The following is a 17,629-nucleotide window of genomic DNA, read 5'->3' on the forward strand; positions in this document are numbered from 1 at the left end:
GGGTCTTGGAGGATCCTGCTGTGATTTATGTTGGAGAGTGTTTTGCCTATGTTCTCCTCTAGGAGTTTTATAGTTTCTGGTCTTACATTTAGATCTTTAATCCATTTTGAGTTGATTTTTGTGTATGGTGTTAGGAAGTGTTCTAGTTTCATTCTTTTACAAGTGGCTGACCAGTTTTCCCAGCACCACTTGTTAAAGAAACTGTCTTTTCTCCATTTTATATTGTTGCCTCCTTTGTCACAGATAAGGTGTCCATAGGTGCGTGGATTTATCCCTTGGCTTTCTATTTTGTTCCATTGATCTATATTTCTGTCTTTATGCCAGTACCATACTGTCTTGATGACTGTGGCTTTGTAGTAGAGCCTGAAGTCCGGCAGGTTGATTCCCCCAGTTCCATTCTTCTTCCTCAAGATTGCTTTGGCTATTTGAGGTTTTTTGTACTTCCATACAAATTGTGAGATTATTTGTTCTAGCTCTGTGAAAAATATCGTTGGTAGCTTGATAGGGATTGCATTGAATGTATAAATTACTTTGGGTAGTATACTCATTTTCACAATATTTATTCTTCCATTCCACGAACACGGTATATTTCTCCATCTATTAGTGTCCTCTTTGATTACTTTCACCAGTGTTTTGTAGTTTTCTATGTACAAGTCTTTTGTTTCTTTAGGTAGATATATTCCTAAGTATTTAATTCTTTTCGTTGCAACACTGAATGGAATAGTTTCCTTAATTTCTCTTTCTATTTTCTCATTATTAGTGTATAGGAATGCAAGGGATTTCTGTGTGTTGATTTTATATCCTGCAACTTTACTGTATTCATTGATTAGCTCTAGTAATTTTCTGGTAGCGTCTTTAGGGTTTTCTGTGTAGAGGATCATGTCATCAGTGAACAGTGAAAGTTTTACTTCTTCTTTCCAATTTAGAATTTCTGAATGTAAGGAAGAGACAAGTCATTCATCCAATAAATCATTAAATCATAAGAGATGTTGCACATCTGCTGGTTTCTGAGGGTTTTATGGCAGCAGTCCCCAACCTTTTTGGCACCAGGGACCAGTTTCAAGGAAGATAGTTTTTCCATGAAAAGGGGAGGGAGAGGTGGTTTCAGGATGCTTTAAGCACATTGCATTTATTGTGCACTTTATTTATACAATTGTTACATCAAATCCACCTCAGATCATTAGGCATTAGATCCCGGAGGTTGGAGACCCTTGTTCTATGGGGTTGGGTCATCAAGGGCTTCCACATCTTAGATAAATTAAGAGCAAGTCTTGTTTAGAGCTTCGCAGGTAATGCAGTGGAAAAGAATCTGCCTGCCAATGAAGGAGATCCAGGAAATGCAGGTTCCAGCCCTGGGTCAGGAAGATTCCTTGAAGTAGCGTACGGCAACTCACTCCAGTATTCTTGTCTGTCTCCTCCATGGATAGAGGAGCCTTGGGGCCACAGTCCTTGGGGCCACAAAGAGTAGCGTATGGCAACTCACTGCAGTATTCTTGTCTGTCTCCTCCATGGATAGAGGAGCCTGGTGGGCTACAGTCCTTGGGGCCACAAAGAGTAGCGTATGGCAACTCACTCCAGTATTCTTGTCTGTCTCCTCCATGGATAGAGGAGCCTGGTGGGCTACAGTCCTTGGGGCCACAAGGAGTAGCGTACGGCAACTCACTCCAGTATTCTTGTCTGTCTCCTCCATGGACAGAGGAGCCTGGTGGGCTACAGTCCTTGGGGCCACAAAGAGTCGGACACAAATAAGGATACATAATTACTTACATAATTGCTTCCCTGGTGGCTCGGAGGTTAAAGCGTCTGCCTCCAATGCGGAAGACCCGGGTTCGATCCCTGGGTCGGGTAGATCCCCTGGAGAAAGAAATGGTAACCCACTCCAGTATTCTTGCCTGAAGAATCCCATGGACGGAGAAGCCTGGTAGGCTACAGTCCATGGGGTCGCAAAGAGTCGGACACGACTGAGCGACTGAACGGAACGGAATTACTTACCACTTACGGCTTGTTTGTGAGAAATTATTCTAGATTGCTCTTTTATTAGGGGAGATAAAACTACCTGCTAAAAAGGGTAGAGGGTAGAGCTGAGTTCCAATATTTTGTGTCAGTGAATGAGAGAGGAGGAAGACGTGAAGACCCTCCCCTGTGATGATCACACTGGATAGGAACAGGGAGAAAGCCTCAAAGAATACACACACTGCAATGGGCAGTGTGATGGACCAGTGGAGAGAAGCTCTGCAGTGGAGGTCAGTATCTGTCATAGTGTCTAGTTGACACATCAAAGGCATTCTAAAGGAAAAATAAAACAGCAGAGCCAGCGATTAAATGGCTGGAAACATGCTACTATTTTTCATGTAGAGTTTGTCACAGATTCCACCAATTTTCATGCAAAAATTTTTTGACCTCAAATTTATTCTCTCCTGGGTACTACCCATTTCGATAAAAAGCACGCTAGTCAAAAGTATGAAAATCTAACTAGAAATGTTATGTGGTTCTTAGCAGGAATGTTGACTGGTCTGGGGGGGAGTTTGGTCACAGCTGAGATGAGCAAAGGGATAAACTGGGGGCCTTTCAAAGACAAAGTGGTGGATCTTAGGGAGAAAATAGGGGATAAAGCAAGAATATTGAGTTATGGAATAACGTTAGGATTTCAAAGTTGTGTGAAAGGCAGAAGAGAAAGAAAATTGGGGTTGTGGAACAGATTTTAGGGGGAAGAGAATGTGAGCTGCCTGGGACTTTTAAAAATACTTCTTATTTATTTATTTGGCTCCTCTGGGTCTCAGTTGCCTGTGGGATCTAGTTTCCCTATCAGGGATTGCATCTGAGCCACCTGCATTGGGAGCTTGGAGTCTCAGCCACTGGACCACCAGGGAAGTCACTGGCCTGGGACTTTTTATACAAAATGATGTCACAGTGAAGTTGAGAGGTATGGTCGATGACATGAACCTGGAAGTGAATGGTCAGAACCAGAAACAGAGATTTCAGTTCTCAGCACTTCGGCAGGCTGAATAATGACCCTGAAGATGTTCACATCTTCATCCCTACAACCTGAGAACGTTACCTTCTGTGGCAAAAGGGACTTTACAGGTGGGATTAACTTAAAGGTCTTGAGATGCTCTGTCCTGTGGGCCCAATATAATTATAGGTGTCCTTTGATGTGGTTGTTGTTTAGTCACTAAGTCATCTGACTCTTTGAGTCCCCATGGACTGCAGCACACCAGGCTTCCCTGTCCTTCACTCTATCCTGGAATTTGCTCAAATTCATGACCAGTGAGTCAGTGATGCCATCCAACCATCTCGTCCTCTGTCACCCGCTTCTTCTCCTGCCCTCAGTCTTCCCCAGCATCAGGGTCTTTTCCAATGAGTTGGCTCTTTGCATCAGGTGGCCAAAGTGTTGGAGCTTCAGCTTCAGATCAGTCCTTCCAGTGAATGTTCAGGGTTGATTTCCTTTAGGATTGACTGGCTTGATCTCCTTGCAGTCCTTACAAGGGGAATAAAGGAGATCAGAGGGAAGTAAGAGAAAAATGATGGAAGCAAAAGTGGACACACATGAGGGAGGGGTCAGAAGATAATGAATGCAGGCAGCCTTGAGAATGTGACAATGGCAAGGACACAGATTCCCTCTTAAAGTCTCCAGAAGAAACCAGCCTTGTTAATGTCTTGACTTTAGCTCCGTGAAAAAGATTTCAGTCTTCTGACCAGCAGAACTGTAAAGTAATACATTTATGTTGTTTTAAGCCACCAAGTTTGTGGTCATTTGTTAGAGCAGCCACAAGAAACTAAAACAAGCTCCTAGTTAACACTAGAAGAAGACCCTACAGCTGAAAAATGTCCTTGCAGAATCTTTTGGTTCTGTTTCAAAATGTAGTGGGGAACCACGCTGCTGCTGCTGCTGCTGCTAAGTCACTTCAGTCGTGTCTGACTCTGTGTGGCCCCATAGATGGCAGCCCACCACGCTACCCCATCCCTGTAATCCCACTAATTGGCCCAAAGACAGAATCACATACAGGCTTCCTAAAAGCACAGATGATCTGCTGTGTCCCTCTTATTTTTTTTTTTCCTATGATCCTCTTTCTCCTTTTGGAGATCAGGGCAGTCCTTAAAAACTCCCTGTTACGGTATCTGCTACATGAGAAACAAAAAGAAGGCTGTGCTCAATTATGTCCGACTCTTTGTGGCCCCGTGGACTGTAGCTCACCAGGCCCCTCTGTCCGTGGGATTCTCCAGGCAAGAATACTGGAGTAGGTTGCCATTTTCTCCTCCAGGGAGTCTTCCCAACCCAGGAATTGAAACTGTGTCTCCTGCATTGGCAGATGGATCCTTTACTACTAGCACCTTTAGTTTCTCAAACTAAAGAGAATGTTTCATATTTCGTGTTCTCCATTTCATAAAAATATCAGAAAATATGTTACCCTCTTAAAAAATGAAAGTTATTTCTATTTTGATGATTCTAATAAGATATTTTTGTAGGGTAAGATTTTAAGTTCTCAAGCCTGTGTTTTCTGAATTTGTCCGTATATCCCTGGATATGTCTGTGGGCATATTCTTGGGAATTTGAAAAACGTTTATACATTACTCAGGTTTGAAGGACATTGAAATACGTGTGCGTTGAATGAAGAAAGGGCTGAAGAATATGTGTTTCCGAAACAATCAGGTAGGGAATTCAGTGGGAATAAATGTAAAGCGAGTTGTCTGGTGATGGGGAAATCAAAGACATAATGGGCATATTTAGTTTTTTCCATTTCAAACTGTGGCAATTATGTGGCCATGGCCTTGTAACACTTTTTCCCCCCTATTTAGAGGTTCTGACTATACAAAGTTCAGGGCAGCTGTGAGAATGAGTATCCCAGCACAGAAGACATCTTGCTCCTATTATCCGCCCGGCTGACAGTAACGAGCGAGCAGAGGCATTCCCCTTCGGGCCTCTAATAGATAGCACAGCGCTGTGTGAGAACACCTGAAAGAATGTGGGTGCCTCTCCCCCACCTGACAAGGCAGCGGTGGAGGGCCCAGGAATAATTGCTGTGTCACTGGCATGTGATTTATTGCAATGCTTAATTATGTCCACAAGGCACCATCTGGAGACCCAATTTGGGTTCTTTACAAACAAAAATTAAAGTCAAAATGCACCTTCTTCTGAACTCAGCTGAGTCCCACTTTGGACTTCTCACACCTGGAGGATATTATTAATACCCTATACTTAGTCCCCAAACCACATCCTAAATGTTCCAGTTCAGAGGGTCTCGGCTACACAGAGCAGTTCTCACTGTGTAGACCATGGGTTTCCCTTCCTTAGACCATGCTATCCAAGGGATAAACATGCAGAATGTTCTGTATTATACCCCAAACTCAACAGTTTTCTGGGTGGTTGCTGACCATCAGCCACAAGCAGTACTGCTGCATTTACTGACATATGATTTTCTTTTTCTAGTGACCTGGGTTCGATCCCTGGGTTGGGAAGATCCCCTGGAGAAGGGAAAGGCTACACACTCCAGTATTCTGGCCTGGAGAATTCCGTGGACTGTATAGTCCATGGGGTTGCAAAGAATCAGGCATGACTGAGCAACTTTCACTTCACTTTCAGAGATCCACTGACTGGTGATGGTCCCCAAACTATTTCTTTAAAAAGGATGCCAGCAAGTCCATACTCAGTGAAGATTGTTTTTTTAAAATATTACCCAGTTTTCAAATAAGTGTTAAATCTACTCTGTGAGTCTTTTTTTTAAACATATTACTGTGAAGAGTTGGTTTAAGAAATGCTTATTCCTTTCAATTAAAACCCAGAGCATTAATCAAATGTTTGACACTATAAATGTTTCCAATTAACAACTAGCTTAAAACCACATGTGTTTCAAGTGAAATTCAAAAGATCTATCTGTACAGGTGACCTCAGAGAAACCATTAACACATGGCTGGAGACAGCAAGAAATATTCTCCATTTGTAAAACTGAGATAAAGCATCAGGTTATGACTGACTGTGACTTCAAACGGCCTTTTCAGGCATGGGCTCCCTCAACTAGAATTTGGGTGTTTCTCACAGCATCAAAAAGAAGTAAAAATATGTGTGTGAGTGTATATATACAGAGAGAGAGAGAGACAGGGAGAATTGAGATTAGAAACAACCCCACAGTCCAATCTGGATGAAAAACTAGTAGTTCCAACCTTAGCAAAGACAGTGGTTGGTCATAACACAAACATCATCTGTAATCTTAGGGCCAAGAGAAATTTTCCAAGCAGTTCTTTTTCACTTTCTGCTGCAGAGATGGCAAGCTCAAATATTTCCAGGGCCGAAGCAGAGAATGCAAATGGAAGAAATAGTGGGTAGAGTTGTAGGGGTGACCCCAGTAATCTAGAGGGCATGCGTCCGTGTGTGTGTGTGTGAGCACGCGTGCGTGCTTGCACACGTGTGCTCAGTCCCTCAGTCATGTCTCTTTGCCACCCCGTGGACTGTAGTCCACCAGGCTCCTCTGTCCATGGGATTTCCCAGGCAAGAATACTGGACTGGGTTGCTGTTTCCTTCTCCAGGGATCTTCCCCACACAGGGATCAAACATATGTCTCCTATCTCTCCTGAGTTGGCAGGCAGATTCTTTACCACTGAGCCACATGGGAAGCCCTCTAGAGGACAGTACCTCCAACTAAATGTGAGAGCTGCTACTCAGCTCCAATGAAGCACTGTCCCATGCTAATGGAAGCCCAGTTGGTTCTAACATACTGATATTTCAGGAGAAGCCAGGATGGAAGTTTTAGTTCAGTCGCTCAGTTGTCCGACTCTTTGCGACCCCATGAATCACAGCACGCCAGGCCTCCCTGTCCATCACCAACTCTCAGAGTTCACCTAAACTCATGTGCATCGACTTGGTGATGCCATCCAGCCATCTCATCCTCTGTCGTCCCCTTCTCCTCCTGCCCCCAATCCCTCCCAGCATCAGGGTCTTTTCCAATGAGTCAACTCTTCACATGAGGTGAATTTTACATGATGGTAATTAGTTCAATTGACAACACAACATAGACCTCTTTGCAGCCAATCTGTGACCTGTGTCTGATGCATGAAGAATCAGGGGCTGGGAGAGAAAGGGGGCACAGTTGGGAGGGAAGTGAATCCTTTTCAGATATATATCAGCACATCACCAGCCTTGAGAGTGGGTTCTGGCTGGCCAGCTCACTGCTGAATCCGCCAGCTCCTTGCACAGAGAGTACATACTTTCCAAATAATTCCTCAACTGATCGGTCAGACTTGGTTAAATTATTCCAGGTGTGCAATGCAGGGGGTTATTACAACCATACGGAAAATGGTAACATTAAGACATGCCCATTTGCCCAGTGTCCTGATGAATCACATTCTCTCTCTGTCTCCCTGCAGCCTATCAACAGCTGGTCTTGTCAATCGAACTGTGAGAGCTGCGGGCAGACACCTAGGGCCTGCAGTGGATGGAAAGGTACATGTTTTTCTCTGTTTTTTGTTCCTCAAATATTTTTCCAAAAGGAAAAAAAAAAACCAGAAAGCATTTATAATATGATAAATGCCTGGCAGGTCACAGAATAAAATATTTGACATTCAGAAACAATTTCAAGACCTGAAGAGCTGTTACATTCATGTTTGTGCCCTCATTTTTTTTTTCTCTGTAAAACAAAACCAAGGTTTGTATGTCTTTGAGGGAAACTGTTCAATGGCTTTAGAAGTAAGAAAAGATGATAATTTTAGCTTATTGAGACAATTCAGTTTGTAACCAGAGCCAGAAGGCATGGGTTCTAATTCTTTATTTTGCTTGCTAACTAGTTAGCTGACTTGAGTAATTGGCATTGAAAGGATCCAGAATCAGCACTGTGGCATAGAAATTATTTTGAACTGAAGACGTTTGAGTTTCTGAAATCCCTTTATCTGCCTAAAAGCAGAGACCCCCCCAAAGAGCTCAATTGTCATAAATCCCCTTTTTTGGGGAGCAAGTTGAATTTTCTCTTCTCTGAGAGAGGAAGTCAGTATCATAGCCAAACAGACATCGTTTCAAAACTAACATATTGTCCACCTATTCTCCTAAGGGCTCTTTTATTTTCCCCAAGTGTCATTTGTTTTCCCGTAAGTGCCCTTCCCACCCTCTTCCTAATGCTTAGATGGTACCCAAGCCCCTAGTTCTGGCTGCGCCTTTGAGTCCCAATTTTCTGCGAACTGCTGCATTTACATGTATGTGAATAAAAATGTCCTTTCCCTTGCCAGTCTACATTTTGTCGATTTACTGGACCCCAAAGACCAATCTAAGAGGGTAGAGGAAAATTTCTTCCTCTCCAAACAGCACCATTTTTCCTCATTGTGGTTTTGATATGCATTTTCCTAGCGATTAGTAATGTTAAGCATCCTTTCACATGGCTCATTGGTCATTTGCCTATCTTCTTTGGAGAAATAGCTGTTCAGATACTTTGCTCATTTTTAACTGGGCTATTTGTCTTTTTATTGTAAGAGTTCTTTATACATTCTGGATGGTACACCCTTATTAAAGACACGATTTACAAATGCTTTGTCCTATTATTTGGATTGTCCTTTCACTTTCTTGATGGCCTTCTTTGAAGCATGAAAATTTTTATTTTGGATGAGGTTGTTGGGAGGAAAACTTTTCTTCTTCCAGCTTGGGTCCTGTAGTCCTGGGTGTGCAAATTAAATAACAGTAAACAGATTAGCAGGAAGAAAAATCTAGTTTTATCGTATGCTCTCAGTGGAGAGTAACTCCCTCAATAGCCAGAGATTAAAGTGTTATATACAAAATTTAACAAAGGTTTTTTTTTTTTTTATTTGATTTTGCTTTTAGGACTTCAGTGGGAAGGTGTGAAAGATTTTATTGGACTTTTTGGTGCTAATGGAATGGGGTAGTCTGTCTCCATCTCAGCTGAATTCACAGAAAATGACCTAAGCATGGGTGAATGGCAGCTGTATTTTCTGAGGCTCCACTTGAGTCAGATAAGGTAAGATCAGATAAATTTCTTCCTGCATCTTCTTTAACTCAAATGTTTTCATTTAAAATAATCCTTATGCTATGAGTGGATCCCCACGAGGTTTATCTTTTTTTAATTTATTTTTATTTTTCGGTTGCTTGTGCTTTTGGTGTGATGCTTTGGATGTGATTTTGTTATTGAACCAAGCTTGGGTCCCATCTCCTATGGGCAGCAAAGCCCATCTACTGACACTGGGTTGTGGTGAAGGAAAGTGCAGTGTTTACTGCAGGCACCAAGAAAGGAGTCCAGGCAGCTAATGCTCAAAAGACCTGGCAGTGGCCCCAGTGCTTTTGATTTTGTGGTAAAGGTAAACTTGCATTGGCAAGCTGAGATGTCTCTGGTAAGTAATGCAACTCCTCTGTGATGATGCCAGGCCATTCTTCCCTAGTGTATTGGCTTTGCCTACAATGGAGCATCGTTGACGGTCTTCTTTTTGTACCCAAGTTGGTCATTTGGTTTTGTCTCTGATGGGGCATTGGCTGGAAGGCTAGGGAACTGTGACCCTGACAGATGGTTTTGCATTGCATTGGTTTGTTTGTTTGATATTCGACAACATGGGCTGTGAATAATTAAGTATGGGTGATCAGAGCTCTGTTCTACCACGTAGTACCCTATGGTGTATTTTACAGAACTGGTAAATTTTCAGCTGTGTTTCAATGAAAAGGAAGAAATGTAGATCTGAAGTAAGTCTAGGCTTGCCATCTTCCCAATCGGTGCCTCCTTGACTAGAAAACCTTTCTCTGCTCTGAATGTGGTATTTCAGTTTGTCTGATCTCACCATGTCTTGGGCACATGAACTTGGGTTTGACAACAATGAAACCATTGCGTAATCCAAGATTTGCACCTACGTTTTCTTACAAGACTTTTACAATTTTAGCTCCTACGTTTAGGTCTTTGATCTCTTTTTAGTTAACTTTTGCATACGGTGTGAAGTAGGGGTTCAGCTTCATTTCTTTGGTTGTACAGACTATTCTTTCCTCATTGAATTATCTTAAGGACATTGTTTAAACCACGTGATCATAAAAGCTTGAGTTTATTTCTGGACTCTCCAGTCTATTCCACTGATCTCTAGGTCAAGTTTTATGCCACTGCCACGCAGTACTGTTTATTCTCTCTTTCTACTTATATTTTCAAATATTGCTTCAGTGAACATTTGCAATAAAAACTCTAAAAGTCGTTATAATAATATGGCGAGTCTCTTGAAATATATTAGTTCAGAAAGAAGTAGCGTAACAGAGCTTTCCTTTTGAAAGAGCTGCCAGCTGGGAAAATCATCAGGTGAGTTGTTCTACAGGAGAGGCTTCAGTCTGAGAAGGAAGTCGATTTTGAGAAGCCCTTTATATTCACGGACGTGATGTTCACAGTCAGTGATGTTCACTCAGGGGTGTTTTTCTTCTTTCCTCACCTAAGCCAAGCATGCCCACCTTCTGCTTAAGTAGACTGATTTCTCAGCCAGGAGCACAGAGGTATATTTAAAAGATGACTCCAGTCCTTAGAATGAGACTTTGGTGGGTTTTCAGAGAATGTGTTATTTTGACCCCATGGACTGTAGACCACCAGGATCTACAATCTGTTCATGAGATTTTTCAGGCAAGAATACTGAAGTGGGTAGCCATTTCCCTCTGCAGGGGTCTTTCCAACCCAGGGATCAAACCCAGGTCTCCTTCATTGCAGGTAGGAGAGAGGCTTACTGTCTGAGCCATCAGGGAAGCCCTATTGATATTGTACAGCTAGTGACATTTGAGTGGGGTGATGACTTATAAGAGATTCTTCAAAGTTTTGACTACACAAATGGCAATAATTCTGATGGAAGGAAAACAGAAGGGTGTCTAAGAAATAAATGATTGTCCAAGTATAGTTTTCAATTTTGTAAGGACAGTGAGCAGATTTATCTTGCCTGTCACTGTATTTTTATGGCTAGCAGGGACCCTGGCATAGAATTGGCGCTGATAAGCATTTGCTAAATAAATAAGCTTGTATTTTAATAAAATACTCTATGTCTATATAATTAAATGGAAAGAAACGAGTGTAAAAGGGAAACGGAAAGAAAAGGCATTGATTAATTGGAAGGAAATAACCCAGAACAACATACTAGAAAATATTAAATGAAAACTGAATAAGTTGAAAATAGAAGACTATCACAAAAGAAGTGTTCCCACTCATACTACACATTGGTCATGAGTGAATAGGCATTTTGCTCTAGACAGTCACTCAGGGACCCAGGCTGATGGAGGCTCAGCATCTTACACCTGCCTCACCTGGACCATGCAGCCTCATCAGTCACTGTAGCTGTAAGAGATAACTGGCGACCTGCGTGTAGGCTCCTGAAGGCTTCTGCTCAACAATGAAACACAAATCCACTGAACTGCAAGGAACTGGGAAATAGGAGCAAGGACCCAGAGTCTAATATTTAATCTTTTATACATTGCCAGTTTTTAAACTTCATGCTGCTTTATCTTCAACCTAAAGGATAATATCTAGGAAATCATGGATTTGATCTTCTATCATATTTTCTCTAATACATATTAGCATGAGTTACTTTTAGAAATAGGAAAGTCCGTTTACCTGGAATTATTTCACATGTTACAAAACGTGTCATTTTTAGAGACAGACGAACTTTGGAGGCAATTGACTTCAAAAAAGAGAAAAAGGGAACAAAGCTTGTGGGAGGGGGCAGGACATAGAGGTTGTGACACCCTGTGGGATTCGCGAGTGCATCGAACTGCAGAACAGTTATGACAACGGTGTTCCCAGACTGGGACAATGACTCTAACTTGGGAATATTGAACAAGATGGAAATGCCTAGGAATTAAGTCATGGGAGATTAATAATAATAGTAGTAAAGAAATGCAACAGGAAAATTAGTTATAAAAATTGAGTTTTGACTTTCCACATTTTTTTTTTGATGCCTTGTTTTACTCATTTTACGAGGCTGGGTATTTGACAGAAAAGTAAACTGGTTCACTTCAAAATCACTTTGCTTTGATAATAACAATCCTGCTATTGTAACCACCTGCTGTGCTCAGTGTTTTGCTCACCTTATCTCACTTGATCTTTTCAAAAACCATATAAATTGGATTCTATTAATAGTCCCACTTTAAAGATGAGACATCTGAGGCTAATTTACATTAAGATACTTGACCCAGATCACAGAGCTAAAACTGAAACCCACGTCTTTGTCTAAAACCCAAACCTTCGAAAGGAGTTCTGATTTCCCGGGTTGTTTTAGGATCCTTCTTTTACATTTTTCCATCATCGCTTTGTCTCTTACTTCTTTGTAGAGGTAGCAAAGTGTAAAAAACTAGTTCAAAGAGGATTGTTATTAGTAGATTTTCTGAGTGGTTACTGTGTCTCGTTTCATGATCTTACTTTCATATACTTTTTTACATTCCTTTTTCTTCTTTTTAACATCTTTCCCAGTCCAGAGGCCAGAATCAACAGGATCAAAAATCAAACAAAAATCTTGAGCTTCCCTAAGGACACACAGGGGGGATTTGGGAATCTCAGCTGTACAAATATGACGCCATCTTTAGACAAACCATCTAGAAGGATGGGGGGGACCGGCCTCTGTGTGTTGCATGCAGATGTCATGTCACCATGCCTCCAGCCAGCTTTATTATCTGACAGATACGGAGCACAAATATTGACTTTTGCTATTTTTACTGTAACTGCGGCCATAAATGTTGATTACTGCCGGAGAGAGCAGACTGGGAAGAAAGCAGCAGTGTCTTCACAGCCCAAGAGAGCTTTTGTCTTTGCCTCCGGACAGAAGAAAGTAGGATATGAATAAGGTCCTCATGGAATGATTCAATACAGGAACAATAAAGTGGTGATGATGTGAAAGATCCCATGGATTTGACGGACTTGGGGAGAAGAAATTTCCCTGCTGATTCTGAGTTGTCGTCTGTGTTCATTTAGCCCAAGCAAGTTCTGAATGTAGGAAAGACAGGGACTCAGCAGAACTCAGCCCCTCTTCCATGTTGCACACTCTCAGCTAACGGGACTTCTTTCTCTTCCCAAGGCAACACACCATCGTTGATAACTACATTTTCCAGTTTCTTCCCATCCATACCCCAACGTGGCATGGCAAGGGAAGTAATCCATCAGCATGTAGAGTTTTGTCGGTCTTCTGTAGGAAACGAAGGAATTCCTCTTTTGGTGGCAATCTATTCATTTGGCAAATGTACAAAAGCATGGGAATTTTCCCATTTAGAGCTTTTGGTTTTTCAGATCCACGTTTAAGATTTAGATCATCAGTGTGGAGTAATTCAGGTAGCCTGTTTGATTAGATCTGTTATGTTCTGTGTGAGCTTTGTGCGTGCAGGCATGCTCAGTCGTATCCACCTGTTTGCGACCCCATGGACTGTAGCCAGGCTCCTCTGTCCATGGGATTTCCCAGGCAAGAATACTGGAGTAGGTTGCCATTTCCTCCTCCAGAGGGTCTTCCTCACCCATGGATCATAGCCTCATCTCTGGTGTCTCCTGCATTGGCAGACAGATTCTTTACCACTGTGCCACCTGGGAAACCTTAGGCTTCAGAAACCAGCAAGATCAGAGTTCTCCTTAAAGACACTGACATGATGGAGGGACGGGCTGCTCTAAACCTGGGAGTGGGTCTCCAGATAACTGGCTTATCGATGCAAGAAAATAGACTTGGCAGCTCAGCCAGGTACCCAAAGGGACCCAGTCAGGTACCCAGCCTGGGTACCCAGCCTTGGCATGGTTCAAGGCTGTAGAATCTCTATCTCAAGGTCCATCTATCTCTGGCCAGCATCTAACCTCAGGCACCAACCAGCCCATAGCCAACAAATAGATCTGCACCTTCTTGAGAGGTTCAGGGAGTAGGAATAAGATCCATTGAGCCACCATCAGGGTCAGAAAGCACTCAGACAGGTGAAGAGGAACACAGTAACAGCTGTGGTCCGGAGGAGAAAGGGTGCCTTTGTGTTGAAGGTGGGAGTCTACATCTGCGCACGAAGGACCAATGAAGTCCTCGGTTTCCTTTAGATTCACTGTCAGGAGACCTAACACATTAGTTCATTGCAGCAGTGGCCTCTGTGGTCAGAGGCTACTGATATCTTGCTTGAAAGAGTCTTTCACTGAATTGACTTAATGAGTTCCATTTAGGGGATTATATCCAAGAGAGGTGGGATGGAACACATGAACTATCATATCAGGGGAAAAAAGCGTGGTTTCAGAGTCAAGCAGAATTGGATGCAATTCTAGGTCCGGACACGTACACTTTGTGTGATTTTGTAAAAGTTTCTTTTTTTTTTTTCTGAGCCTCATTTTCTATAAAAGAGAAAAATGACATCGTTATTGCGAGGCTGAAAATAAATATCGGTACAGTGTTTACCATACATGGACTTCCCTGGTGTGGTGGCTCAGTGGTAAAGAACCCACCTGCCAGTGCAGGAGACACGGGATCAATCCCTGATCCAGGAAGATCCCACACGCAGCAGGAAAACTAAGCCTCTCACATCTGTACATGACTGCTGGAACAACCTCAGCTTTTACTAGACAGACCTTTGTCAGCAAAGTGATGTCTCTGCTTTTCAATACGCTATCTCGGCCTGTCATAGCTATTCTTCCAAGGAGCAAGCATCTTGGAGACTGGGAGAAATCCACACACACCTTTCTTTGGCTTACTCATGAGTCATTTTCCCCCAATAAGCAAAAATCTCACCTAAAACAAACTAGATCATTTTGCTTTTCTTAACAACATGTCACAGATTTTCTTCCCCTCTTTCCCATGTTCTGTCAATCATGAGACATGATCTTGCAGAGACCCTGACAAGGCTGAGCTCGCAGCAGAACTAGCCTGACCCAGTATGCTGACCCGGACACCTCGTGGGAGAATCTTCCTTAAAGGGCCGTTGTGGTCAATCTTCAGATAACAGCCTCAGCTCTTTACAGTGTGTCCACCACCTCATCTACAGTGTTTGCCATTTTTAGTTTGTGTTGAACTCTACAGAGTTGAGAAAAAAAAAACAAACCCACAACATTTTCAGGCAAGCAGTTCAGAAGTCAAGGTGATCAGTGACTTCCATTCTTTCCCACATGACATTCCAGAGAAGTCAACTCAAAGTAGCAACGTCCTCAAACAGAAAATCAAACCACCCCAGCCCCTTTGCCGTGTGGTCTGAGTCACCATGGGGACTCTTGTAGGATTTTCCTATTAATTCTCAAGAATGGTCCACTCGAGCCTTCATGATGAGTTTATCAGTCTGCGTTTTATTAGCAGGTCTGTTATGCGTTTTCTAGGATGTATGATTATCACCATATGTGGGATATACATCTCCATCACCTCTGAGTTGGCAAGTAGGATATTCCCCAGGGATGTCTTGCCACTGGGTGAAAGGGTCGCCCCTACCTGGAGGGACAGCCGTCTGCTGTGTCCAACCAGCAGGGGCCAGGGAGAAGCAGTGTATGGAGGGGGTGGGAAGTATAGTCTGAAAGATATATTTCATGGTGTAATGGTTTATTTGTTTACATTTGTAGTAATTATTTTAAAATCTCAACACTAAAATAAGTGTTTCAGTGTCTTAATTCATAATGGAATGAATTACTAAGTCCAGGGTACTAGACACACTCAAGGTTCTTTTTCTTTGACCATTTCTGAATGAATGTCCCACAAAGGCATCCTCCAGATTTCTAAATATGCCGTGAAAGAGCCTGAAGGTGAACCCTCCACTGTATTCACAGTAGTTACCTCCTTGGGGGAAGAAGACTTAAGAGAAGTTTATTTTTAGACGATTGGGCTATTTGTTCAATATTATCCTATTAGAATGTCCTCATGTGTTACCATCAGAAGTTGAATATTAACAACACTTAAAAAATCATACAATAATACAGATAAGATGACCTCACAGGAGTGCTAAGCCTGCCTAGTTGAGCAATTTAGGACATTTCCTCAAGGTTTCTGGACCCAGTTTCTCATCAGAAGGAGATGATGCCTGGTCAAGATTAAGAAATCCTTTTTCGTCTGTGGTTCCCCCTGGCTGTCAGCCAAGACTCTGTTTCTGGGAAGAGGAAGATGAGGAAACAGAGGATGGTGAGAGAGAAAACTGAGCATGTGTGAGTGTCTCTCTGTGTGTGTGTGTGTGTGTGTGTGTGTGTGTGGCGATCATGCTCCAAGACTCCAGCCCATTCAAATCGCCCCCAAGAGGAATTCTTGGATGTCCTTCTACAGTAAACCAAGTTTGAAAAATGCAGGGCTAAATAATTCACTACTAATAATTCTAGTTCTACAAAAAGTCCAAACCAAACCAGAGGCACTTCTAGATCCACAAGTCGTGAGCTCTGAGCTGAAAGGTACAGTATACCTGGAAGCCTGTGGAAGCCCTTAGCTCCCACCTCTGCCATGTCCTGCCTGTTGAAGGAGGTGGCAAAGAAAGTGAAGGGAACCTCCACATCCAGCCCTCCCTCTGCCTGGTTCTATGTGTCTTGGGGCTGGGGTTGCCTCTGCAGGTCCCATCCTGACCTGACATGTTGTGATCCTTTAGTTTTTTTCTTTATGTTTATTTTTACTGAAGCGCAATTGCTTTACAACGTTGTGTTAGATTCCGCTATACAACAATGTGGATCAGCTATAAGTTTAAATATAGTCTCCTCCCTGTTGAACATCCCTCCCATCCCCCCAACTCCATTTCACCCCTCTGCCTCATCACAGTGCACCAAACTGAGCTCCCTGTGCTGTACAGCAGCTTCTCCCTAGCTATCTATTCGACACATGGTAGGAGAAGGCAATGGCAAGCCACTCCAGTACTCTTGCCTAGAAAATCCCATGGATGGAGGAGCCTGGTAGGTTGCAGTCCGTGGGGTCACTAAGGGTCAGACACGACTGAGCGACTTCACTTTCACACATTGGAGAAGGAAATGGCAACCCACTCCAGTGTTCTTGCCTGGAGAATCCCAGGGACGGGGAAGCTTGGTGGGCTTCCATTTGAGGGGTCACACAGAGTCGGACATGACTGAAGTGACTTAGCAGCAGCAGCAGCAGCAGTGTATATATGCGGAGAAGGCAATGGCACCCCACTCCAGTATGCTTGCCTGGAAAATCCCATGGGTGGAGGGGCCTGGTAGGCTGCAGTCGATGGGGTCACTGAGAGTCGAACATGAGTGAGCAACTTCCCTTTCACTTTTCACTTTCATGCATTGGGGAAGGAAATGGCAACCCACTCCAGTGTTCTTGCCTGGAGAATCCCAGGGATGGGGGAACCTGATGGGCTGCCGTCTATGGGGTCGCACAGGGTCAGACATGACTGAAGTGACTTAGCAGCAGCAGCAGCAGTGTATACATGTCGATGCTGCTCTCTCAGTTCATCCCACCCTTTCCTTCCCCTCTTGTATCCATGTCCATTTTCTGCATCTGCCTCTCTATTCTTGCCCTGCAAATAGGTTCATTTGTGCCATTTTTCTAGATCCCACACGTATGTTAATATGTGCTATTTATTTTTCTCTTTCTGACTTACTTGACTCTGTATGACACACTCTAGGTCTGTCCACGTCCCTACAAAAGTGACTCTTTAGTTTTGAAATTCAAACTAAGCACTGTTATTTATCAGTTGGAACTCTTCCTATGGCGAGTGATGGAAAATCTGATGAAGTTTACAAAATCTACAAGGGATGGCATTTTTTCATGTACC

This window comes from Moschus berezovskii, chromosome 20 (assembly GCF_049115385.1).
Source record: "Moschus berezovskii isolate FMDL1 chromosome 20, NW_MosBer_1.0, whole genome shotgun sequence".
Taxonomy (NCBI): domain Eukaryota; kingdom Metazoa; phylum Chordata; class Mammalia; order Artiodactyla; family Moschidae; genus Moschus; species Moschus berezovskii.